The sequence below is a fragment of the Schistocerca cancellata genome, chromosome 3, assembly GCF_023864275.1.
Source record: "Schistocerca cancellata isolate TAMUIC-IGC-003103 chromosome 3, iqSchCanc2.1, whole genome shotgun sequence".
Lineage (NCBI taxonomy): Eukaryota > Metazoa > Arthropoda > Insecta > Orthoptera > Acrididae > Schistocerca > Schistocerca cancellata.
In genome coordinates, this window is record NC_064628.1 from 298,532,445 (window position 1) to 298,544,704 (window position 12,260).

Here is a 12,260-nt window from a genome sequence, read left to right on the forward strand (position 1 = left end):
CACTTTGAACAGTGGACGTTACATTTCAGATGTGTTACGACCCGTGTTTCTACCCTTCATTGAATTCCTGCGAAACCCTACATTTCAGCAGGATAATGCACGACCGCATGTTGCAGGTCATGTACGGGTCTTTCTGGATACAGAAAATCTTCGACTGCTGCCCTGGCCAGCACATTCTCCAGATCTCTCACCAATTGGAAACATCTGGTCAGTACGCCTGATGAACTGTGGTATCGTGTTGAAGCTACATGGGCAGCTGTACCTGTACACGCCATCCAAGCTCTGTTTGACTCAATGGCCAGGCGTGTCAAAGCAATTATTACGGCCAGAGGTGGTTCTTCTGGGTACTGATTTCTCAGGATCTATGCATCCAAATTGCGTGAAAATGTAATCACATGTCAGTTCTAGTATAATATATTTGCCCAACGAATACCCGTTTATCATCTGTATTTCTTCTTGGTGTAGCAATTTTAATGGCCAGTAGTGTAATTTTGTTTGTAACCGCTCTTTTTAGGCACTGGGCGTCGCACGAACGACGTGATTAATTGTATTTGTTTGAGTTGACCCCAGCTACAAATTGCAAAAACGAAAAGGCAAACATGTGCCGAAACGTCAGTGAAAGTGTGCACAGGGTGTCCCAGAAGTGTTGCGACAATTTGAGATGGTACAGAGTGTCTTGAGGAACAAATCGAGGACAGGAATCTGTGTCCGAAAACGGGTTCCAACGACGGTACAGAGCGTCGAAGTTACAGGTGCCGGCGCCTGCTACTAGGTCAGCAGACCTGTCTACGCTGACGGATAGGCAGAACGTCTCGCAATGTTGGTTGTTATTCACTGACCGCGACTGACTGCCACGATCGCCAGCGGAGAAGATGGAGTTAGCAGATGTGTAGAAAGGCCTTGTCTCCTATGAATGTGATGCTCTTTGCCTCGCTGGATAACGGTTTCGGACAGGGGTTTCCATCTGCAGTTTATTTTTCTTCTGTATACCGAACACCATTGGAGATTTTGGTGGGTCACAGGATGCGTATGGAAACCCATTCTGTTGGTGCTTACCCACAAGGCAAATGAGCAGCTTGCCTCCTTTGGTAGTCAGTGCTGTAACGTCATGCCGCTTGTTGGCGTCTGCAAGAGCGCGCAGCTGGAAGACCTGAAAAGCGCTACCATAATGTTGTATTGATCCACAAACCATACACACGTCACTTGGCGTATGCAAATTCAGCAGTCATTAAAATCTTGTTTGCACACACTGTGCTGCATACACACTTACGACCGGCGCGCCCAAACGCACCTAATATGTCCCGCTACACCCCTTGAGTCTCCTCTGTTCTCTCTATCGACGATGGGCACTCGGACTCCATCTCCGTATGTGAAACACCTTTGGCACGGATGGAAATTGTATAATAAATATTATTCCTTACTCTTTCAAAATTAGAATATTTTTTTAATCGTCAGTTTTCTGACTGGTTTCATGCTTTCGCCACGAATTCCTCTCCTGCGCCAACCTCTTCATCTCAGAGAAGCACTTGCAACCGACATCCTCAACTATTTGCTGGTTGTATTCCAATCTTTGTCTTCCTCAACAGTTTCTGCCTACCGCTCCCTCTAGTACCATAGAAGTCATTTCCTCATGTCTTATCAGATGTCCTATCATCGATCCCTTCTCCTTGTCATTGTTTTTGACATAGTCCTTTCCTCTCCGATTCTGCTCAAAACCATCTCATTCCTTACTTTGTCAGTCCACCCCATTTTCAACATTCGTCTGTAGCATCACATATCAAATGCTTCGATTCTCTTCAGTTTCCGTTTTCCCATGGCCCCTGTTTCATTACCATACAATCCTGTGCTCCAGAGGTAAATTCTCAGAAATTTCTTCCTCCAATAAGGCCTATGTTTAATACTAGCAGGCTTCCCTTGGCCAGGAATGCCCTTTTTGCCACTACTAGTCTGCTTTTGATGTCCTACTTGCTCCGTCTTTAATTGGTTATTTGCTGCCTAGGTAGCATAATTCCTTAACTTCTTCTACTTCGTGACCATCAATCCCGACGCTAGGTTTCTCATTGTTCTCATTTCTGCTGCTTCTCATTACTTTCGTCTTTCTTCGATTTACTCTCAATCCATGTTCTGTACTCATCAGACTGTTCATTGGATTCAGCAGATCATGAAATTCTTCTTCACTTTCACTCAGATAGCAATGTCATCAGCGAATTTTATCACTGATATCCTTTCACTTTGAATTTTAATTCCAATCTCTAATTTTTCTTTTACTTCCATCATTGTTCTGCGATATAGAATTAGGCTATAATAGCTATTTCGTCAGAATTAAACTTAAAATTACTGATATTGTTTTACGTCCTCATTATGTGTAACTTCGGCACAAATAGTAATTTTTATTCATTCAGCTAACTGCATATTAGCATGTGGTCGAAACGAAGTAGATCAGAGAAAGATTATGGTGGTAGTAGTAGTAGTAGCAGTAGTAGTAGTGGTAGTGGTAGTAGTAGCGATGCGTAATTTATATTTGTTTGGCTTTATATATTTTCCTTTTTATTCGAATATTGACAACGCTTTGTTGTTTTCCTAGTCGTTAAAGCATAAAATTCCCCCTTGATGATTGTGTGAAATAAAATAGTTTCGCAACTCTTTTGATGGGTATACAAAGAGTCTTGCCTACTTTGCCGTTTGCCCCTGCAGAGCACGATAGCTGCATCTTGCTGAACATATCTGCTGAGCGGGTGTAGTCGCTCGAAATGTAAAGGGGCCATAGTAATACAGGGAAATAAGTGAACGATATTATTTTGTCAAGTACATGCGGGATCTAATATATATATATATATATATATATATATATATATATATATATATATATATATATATTACAGTTGTAATTCACACTTAGTCTTCAAACATTACGCTCGTGAACTGGGTGTTGTGTTGTCCTCATCATCATTTCGTCCTCATCATCGGCAGGCGAGTCGCCCAATGTGGCATCGACTGCAATAAGACTCGCAATCGGCGGCCGAATTTCCCCGCTTGGGGCATCCCGGCCAGTAATACCATACGCTCATTTCATTTATATATTTATCACAGAATTTGTGTGAACTATAGAATCTTGGCCCGTGGCGCTCATCGTCCTACACACTAAGTCCAACTGAGGGAATTAGGAATGTTCTTAACTGTCGTATTATTTTTTTTATTTGTGGTAAGGTCTTATAGGACCAAACTGCTGAGGTCATTGGTCCCTAAGCTTACGCACTACTTAATCTAGCTTAAACTAACTTACGTTATGTACAACACACACACCCACACACCCATGCCCGAGGGAGGACTCGAACCCTCCGACGGGGGGGGGGGGGGGGGGGGCCGCGCGGCCCATGACAAGACGCCCTAGACCACGCGGCTACCCCGTGTATCTCTCGCAGTACTCATGGCGTGCAATGCCGATGCCAACTGCTACTGATGTTAGTTGCTTTGTCTGGCCTCTTGTGGAGCATTGTCGCTTCGCTAACATAATCTTCCGTCACTTATGGCAATGCGGTCTTCACTTTTGCTTGTCTTGTTGATAAATATGTAATCCACGCCCATAATGTGTATTTTAGTATTTTGCTGGGCGGCCCTGCGATAAATCAGGTAAGCATCTGTTACTTTATTCTTTTTATTTATAGCTGTTATGCTCAGTTGCTCTCTTGCTTTTTTTTGTGTTTCTTAGGTGCATGATTATATTTTACTTGTGACATGTGCAGTAATTTATTTTGTTTTTTTTTTCATATTTGTACTTCAATTTGATTTGTTTGACTTTTCAGCTGTCTCATGTTGATAACCCAGTGATATAATAAAACTTTCGCTACTTGATAGGGCCCCTACGAAAAGCAAATAATCGTGGGGCACTAAAAGTCTGTGTAAACATTTTTAAGGAAGAGATATAACGAATAAACCATTGTAAGGAACACATTTTAATCTCCACATGAGAGGGTAACATCTGTTAATTGCGTACCATGTTTACGCTCCAGATCACAAACGTTGCTCAATGTGACGACCACAACAGCCTGGAGCCGCACTAGAGATTGCTGTACTGCTGCGCAAAACAAAGGTGGACGATGGAACGTTCAGCGGTCATGGCACATTCCGTGCACTGCCTGGATCGCACTTCGCGTCTAGTATTGTCAGCCATTGTAACAGTAACTTCTTCAACAATTTTTGGCGCAATTGGCTGTCGACCTCTCCCATGAACTGTTCCCAAATCACCAGTCAATTCAAAGATCCCAATCACGTTCTTCAATCCCGGTGCGGAAAGAGGACTTCATCGTATTCCTTTGATAAGACGATACTGGCGAAGAGCAGCAGTACTATTGCTGCTGTTTTGATAAAATGATTTTACGAGTAAAACCCTGCTCACATGCCCAGACCCGTGTTGACTGTCTGCAACTGTAATGCACACTGATTCAGTCTTACGACGCCTTATCAGTGCCAGCGCCTAACAGCAACACATTACACTAACACCACTAACGACGCAAATCCTGCAGCGCACAGTCTTAACACCACTTCTATAAAGCTGGGTACCCATACGGTAAATAGTTTCCCGTCTACACTGGCTCAGGTAGCAAGAGTTTAATTATAACCGCTCTGTACTACAAGATTATAACAGAACTTAATACTGATGCACTACTGAATCATGTAAACAGTATTATCATACTGATTTACTATTTTCAGCGTGCCTAAGTGTTTCGCTCATCTATATTTGGATTATAATGATTTACAGCTGAAAATATGCAGAGGAAAAAGAAAATAGCTTCATTGTTTTAGCTTCGCTTTCGCACCTCATAAAAATGTGACATTCTCTCATTTCACCGTATTTGGTCCCACCTATGTACACCCATATATTTGCGGGTTTTCAATATAACTGCGCACCCTCCGACTCAGAGTTGCAATATTAAAAGTTTTGGCTGGTTTCGTCGTCTAGGGGCTGGGATACGTAGTTGCCGCATTACAGGCCAAAATACTGCTGAGTCTACAGTATACGACAAGAATTCACACATGAATCGAATGGTCGAAGCTTTCTATCACTCGGCAATTGCGAATTATGAATGTAACATATAAATTTATAAATGAAAGATTGCAATTAAATCTGCAGGTACTATCTTAACGACTTTAAATGATGAGTACGATAGTAGAAGTACTTTTGAGAATGCGGTATATTTCTGCAAAACACTTATTGGTGTCGATGGTCCAGCAGTTAAATAAAATATAAGTTGAATAACAGGGAAACAATAGATTCCTACAGCACGTAATTAGTTACGAACTACAACATAGTTCGCGAGATCTTCTAAACGCACACTACGTCTTCACTGCAGAAGCCACGGAAATCTCACAAGTGCACAAGTCGGCACTCCAAAGTATTTCTATCTGCAGCAACCACGCGCAAACTCCGCCGCTCCAAGTCTCTGCCGCGACCGGGCGTCCGTCGCGCCGTCACGTCCAGCACTTCCCCTGTGTCCTCTGCCGTACTCTCCAGAATTGCCGCACTGCCAGAACTTCCCTGCCCTCCATACGTCTCTCTTAGAAACGAACACTGTGATTGGCTAAAGCGCTCCTTCCATGTCTCCATGCCAACGTACACTCACAAACAAAATGAAACATATTCGAAATACTGGAGTTACATTTAAATAGCTTTAAATTAAATAAATATTCCTACTGCTGGACCATAAACTCGCTCTAACACACATTATTAGATACATAAACAAATTAAATAAACTTATATCAAAGGACTGGCAACAAAATGTAGGTCAGTAGCCTAATGTCTCTGTGCTTCTAAAACACAGTAAATAATTGCCCAGTTTCTTCATCAATAGCATATATCGGATATTAACAAAGACATAGATGAATCAATATATTTATAAGCATGCTGCTACTGTTTTTTCGTGTAACTGTGGGTTACTTATGGCCTGACGCGATCGATAGTAATCGGCCACTTTGACCTCCAATAACTCATGCACTATTTCAGTTACATGCCTGTAATTCATACCAATTTAGGTTTACACTAATAGCTTTCTAAAGACACGGAGATCGACAAAATCCGTTGAAGCGTTTAGATTTTGGAAATTCGTTGCTGGGTGTTACTTGTATAATTTATCGTCAGATACTAAACTTTAAACTAATAAAGATATTGGAAATCTGATTACACCATCAGAATCGTCGTGCAAATAATGGTAATATACGTTCTTCTTTTTGAGGTATTATGATTCATCTGGCTACTATTAATTTCTATACGAACTATGAAATATCTGCCATTAAGGTTTCTCAAAGTCCGCCACCTTTGGCTCTCCCGGCATAGACATCTCATTCATCGACACAAAGCACCGTCCTCTTCACAGCGGAATTCCCAGCCATACGGCTGGACCATGCGCTGGGGCTACTACCCCTCTCGTCCGGCTAACGTTTGGCACCACGTGTTTGCTGCCGAGCCCCGGCTTTGACGAGCGTCCTGTGCGACCGCCCCAATTCCGAACATTTCCAGGGCGCCACAACTCGCCCGTTACCTCACATACTATAAGTAAAATTATGAAATTCAAGTGAGTGTCAGGCTTAGCTATTCGCGAATAGGACAGAAAAGAGGATGGGGAGAATTGGTAGTGGTACGCGATATGCCTTCTCCACACTTCCATAGATATGTTCGAAACCTGCTGACGGATGAAACGGCAGATATTATTGTCATATCAAGTTTCCTGGTAAGGGCAAGTGTCGTACAGTTTCGTAATACAACACTTCGCCAGAGTGTAGTGCATTTAGTTCCAAACCTTTCCACATGTGAAGTGAGAATATGAGACACTGTTTATGACTTTCCGTCTGATGAACAAATATGTAACACTCGGCGGCTCCCTCGGTACTATAAGAGAGGGACAGGCCCTGTGTCAGCAACTTCTGTAGAGATTCCATCTTCATTTTTAACGCCATCATAACAAGCAGACATGAAAAACACATGGCAAGCATGTATCACCGTTGACCTAACCGTAAATTACTGCCACTTGACTATTACGATCAGTTTTTGACTGCACTGTCTAACTAGACTAGGAAGATATGTGAAGATGGTATCTATTCTTTCGAACATGTCCGAAAGAACAGATACCATCTTCATATAGTTAAGGTTAATCGTCCATTGAGCTTGTTCTTCTGTGTTGGATGCACACGCATTGCCCGAACTCATACGAGACTCGGTAAGATTGTCTGCCGCCAGTAATGAGGGTAATGGGCATGGGCACTACGAATGTAGTGTGTGGACATTAAGCTGGGAATGTGGGTCTCACGGGGAGCGTGCAACGGATAAATCCCTGCAGTCGCACTATCCTCTCTGCCATCGGTGGCTCAGATGGATAGAGCGTCTGCCATGTAAGCAGGAGATCCCGAGTTCGAGTCCCGGTCGGGGCATACATTTTCACCTGTCCCCGTTGATGTATATCAACGCCTGTCGGCAGCTTAGCGTCTTGATTTAAGTATAATTTCAGCCTAGGAAGAGTCAAATGTCAGAGAAAATATGATTTCCTTTCTTTTCGGAAGGAATCAGAAGATGAAAACCAATACAAGCAAGCGAGGTAAAGCTTCTGGTCTATAAGCAAAAAAAGAAACATCAATGAGACAGATAAGTGGCAGGACGAACAATCTGCGGTATAGTGAATCTTACACCCTGCAGCGGAATGCGCTCTGTTTCGAAACTTCTTGACACCTTAAGAGTGCAGTGTTCAGTCAAAAGTATCCGGCCAGCCCTGCATAATACGGAATTGACCATTAGGTGTCACGAGAGGCAGACCCACCAGTATAAAAGGAGGCAGAGACTATTGTGTTGCCAGTAGAGAAGCACTGACGGTCAGGAGGGCTCAGAGATTTCGAGCACGGCTAACCTTTGAATGTCACTTAAGTAACAAATCCATCAAGGACATTTTGCCGTTCTGAGTCTACCCCAGACGATTGGTGGTGATGTGAATACGAAGTGGAAACGCGAGGGACATCCACAGCTAAACCAAGCAGCTCATGTACTGAAGGACAGGGACCGTTGAGCACTACAGACGGTGGTTGTGAAAAATCACTCGTGAGTTTCAAAGCGCTGCCAGCTAACACAATGACTGCACGTAGGGAGTTAAAAAGAAGGGGTACAGTGGTCGAGCAACTCCCCACAAACCACACATTTCTGTAGTGAGTACCAACTGACGCTGCAGGTGACGTAAAGAGCGTCGCCACTGCGCATTCGATACCTGGAAATGAGTGGTTTGGAGTGATGAAACACGCTATAATCTGTGCAATCCGCTGGGAGAGTTCAGTTTCGACGAATGGCTGTAGAACGTTACTTGCCATTATACCCAGTGCCAAAAGTGAAGTAGAGATGGATGTTTTTCATGGTTAGGAAAGATATCAACACACTGTACAGTATTGTGTACTGCTTACAGTAGAAGAACAGTTCGGAGAAGATGATGGTTTGTACCATAATCGCAGTGTATTCGTTCATAAAGCAGTATCTGTGAGGAAGTTGTTAGTGGACAATAATATTCTTGAAATGGACTGGCCTGCCCAGAGTCCTAACCTGGACACAAAGAAACACTTTTGGGATAAGTTAGCCGGCCGGAGTGGCCGTGCGGTTCTAGGCGCTGCAGTCTGGAACCGGATGGATATGTGTGATGTCCTTAGGTTAGTTAGGTTTAATTAGTTCTAAGTTCTAGGCGACTGATGACCTCAGAAGTTAAGTCGCATAGTGCTCAGAGCCGTTTGAACCATTTGGGATAAGTTAGATCGTCTACTTCTCTCCAGACCCTATCGTTCAACACCACTATCTTCTTTGGTTTGGGTCCGCAGCTCGTGGTCTCGAGGTCGCATTCTCGCTTCCCGAGCACGGGGTCCCTGGTTCGATTAGCAGCGGGGTCAGGGATTTTCCCTGCCTCGAGATGACTGGGTGTTTGAGTTCTCCCCATCATTTCATCATCATTCATGAAAGTGGCGAGATTGGACTGAGCAAAGGTTGGGAATTTGTACGGGCGCTGATAACCGCGCATTTGAGCGCCCAACAAACCTAACATCATCATCATCATCATCATCATCTTTGGTTTGGCCTCTTGAGAAAGAAATTCAAACACATCGTTGAGCATGCTGGACCCGCATTCGGGAGGACGATGGTTCAAACCCGCGTCTGTCCTTCCTGATGTAGGTTTTCCGTGATTTCCCTAAATTCAGGCAAATTCCGGCCTGGTTCCTTTGAAAGGGCACGGCAGACTTCCTTTCCCATCCTTCCCTAATCCGGTGTGACCTAAGACCTCGCTGTCTGGCCCCCTCCCCCAAGTCGATAACCCAATCACGTCGTTGAAAGTGTCCCCAGCAGAGTTCAAGCTGTAATAAAGGCGAAGGCTGAACACACCCTATACTAATGTCCAGTAATAAGTGTCCGAATACTTTCTCGAATCGAAAACCTTACCTTTCATGTGGAATTCTCCTGCTGACTGATCTATCCTGAGATGACTCACCACACTCGTCCTCCCCCCACCCTCCCACCCCCCTGGCAGTTTCAATTCTGCCAGTACCTCTTCCATAATTCAGAGACTTGACGAAACTCTCCGGCATACATTAGTTCATTACCCACGGATAAATGGGCTACCTAGAACCTAGAGTTTACTTTGTAGAACATACTACGCCGTTACTGACCATATAAAATAATTATTTCCTACTCAAAATTTTGTAGTTTATACATCTTAGCTGGAAATTCATTGACGAATGAATAATATCTATATCTGAGCCGCAGTTCTCTTTTCCTCCGATAAAACTCTTTTATCTCTGTAAAATACCCTTCTCATTCTTAAGAATCGAGTGACAAATCACATTCCAGTCGCGCTGCTAACCCCTTGAAGTATATTCACAGACGTTTATTTGCTTCACTGTCGAAATGAAATTATTTAAATAAATCCTTGCTCGCCATGCTATCCTTTTTTTTTAAAGGTTATTCCACACCGCTGAGTGTATTTCACGAAAAGACGCCTTAAGTGCGGGAGAGGAGTTGGCACTTTTTTTTCAGTCGTGACGCAGCAAACTCGTTAGCGAAATTATAACATTTGCATTTCTACTAGGGAACAAGAAACAGGGTTTTGTAAATGGAAGACGGTAGGGTAGAGAAAAGCGCTGTTAATCTTCCTTGCCGGAGGCCAGTACTGGTAAATGGTACCATCTGCACAATTTAGTTGCTTCATTGCCTCGTTAAAACAAAGAAAAACTAAATTTTGAGTTTAATTTTTTTTAAAAATGCATCACGTTAACAGGACTGGCCTCTACTGAACCATAAAGAATGTCACTTTTATCGTGCTCGTCACGTCTCCTGGGCTCCTCGCGAAACATTCCTGGCAGTCGTAAAACGCATTTAAATTAGTCTCGTTACTGCTTCAAAGTTTTTACGTTCTACTTTGCCTGCTATGTTTATCTTGATGACGATTAATTTGTCGCCGTTTTTTGTAACTGATGACATCGCATAAGTTTAAATGAGGCATTTCCCAATAGTGATGGCCGATTCCTAATAAAGCACGAACATATGGGAAATGAGAATTGTGATAATTGTTCAAATTACATACGTCGTCAAACATTCTTTTTCTACGCAGCGGCCGCGCGGGGTAGCCGTGCGGTCTATGGCACCTTGCAATGGTTCGCGCGGCTTCTACTCATATCGTTGTATTACAATAGCCTGAATTTAATTTGATTTTCCTTGCTACAAATATGTACCCCAATTGAAGACGACCATCTCTGTTACGTGCATTCCACAAATCCATGTTACTTCCGTTTGAAATCTATACCACAGCAACTGATCGGTACGATATACATGATATACATCACCGACGATTTGTCAGCGCTGGAAGACAAATAGTAAAACATCACGCCCCCCCCCCCCCCTCTCACATCCTCTAACTATACAGAGGCAGCGCTACTTATCCCTCTTCCCCCGAAACAAATGGTCAACTTTACTTAGCTCAGAGCCATATTCACCAATGCCAACTAAAATTAAGTAAATCTTGAAATATTGCTGCTCCGTAAAAATTTTTGTTTCTTACTGAGCAGGAAACCTACTATCTAAAGAAGTTAAAAACATTCAACAGCCAAGACCGTGTAAATATTTTTTTATTTAAAACAACCGGTTTTGAAAGACTTTACTGTCATCTTCAGGTCTTACAAAAATCTTTTCGTTATGAAACCCGTTCATTTCACACTGGACTTCACGTGAAGTTGTCATGTGAATAAAAGTCATCACGTTATACAAGATTTGTCATAACTAGAATATTTATTTATGTATTTATTTATGACAGACCTTTCACGAATGTGTTGTATTTATCCACACGACAACTTGGCGTAGTTGATACATGTGAAACTCATAACTTTTCTTGGTTATTTTACCATTATGAGTTATTTGACTAAACAGTGACTAAGGCGGAGAGCGATCTAAAGCCAACAACAGTCGATTTGACATTTAACTCTACCCTGCCTCCCTTCTTCTTCGTTGCACTTGGAGAAATTCAGGATTGATGTCTCCAAGTGCGTGGACATCGTCCCAGTGTTTCACGTTACATCGTAAACATTGGTGCAAAGTCTGCTCATAACAAAACAAAAAAAAAATCGACACCGAGGTAGACATTACACAGGCGAACGCAGGTATGGAGGCGGATTTCGTTTAGGCCGACCGTGGTAGCCGAGCGGTTCTAAGCGCTTCAGTCCGGAACCACGCCACTGCTACGGTTGCAGGTTCGAATCCTGCCTCGGGCATGGCTGTGTGTGATGTCCTTAGGTTAGTTAGGTTTAAGTAGTTCTAAATTCTATGGGACTGATGACCTCAGAAGTTAAGTCCCATAGTGCTCAGAGCCATTTGAACCGTTTAGGTGATCATCCGTAACAACTCAAACGCAATACTGCACTTTCACTCATTCACCAAAGGCCTCACCGAGCGATGTGGCGCAGTGGTTAGCACGCTGGACTCGCATTCGGGAGGACGACGGTTCAATCCCACGCCCGGCCATCCTGATTTAGCTTTTCCGTGATTTCCCTAAATCGCTCCAGGCAAATGCCGGGATGGTTCCTTTGAAAGGGCACGGCCGACTTCCTTCCCCGTCCTTCCGTCATCCGATGAGACCGATGACGTCGCTGTTTGGTCTCTTCCCCCAAACAACCCAACCCAGAGGCCTGTTCATAGCTCTGGTCGTGCGAGTTGAGTCGCGCTACCGCTCAGCAGCAAATGGTTCAAATGGCTCAGAGCA

At 43.4% G+C, this 12,260-nt stretch overlaps 1 protein-coding gene and 1 non-coding gene across 2 annotated transcripts in view; both read left to right on the plus strand.

Annotated features, from left to right (window-relative positions):
- Window positions 1-12,260, plus strand: part of LOC126174999 (rho-related BTB domain-containing protein 1) — a 527,665-nt gene that overhangs the window by 290,926 nt on the left and 224,479 nt on the right. The window lies entirely within an intron of this gene.
- Trnat-ugu (transfer RNA threonine (anticodon UGU)) lies at window positions 7,348-7,422 on the plus strand. The gene has a single exon. It is a non-coding gene; the product is annotated as a tRNA-Thr (tRNA).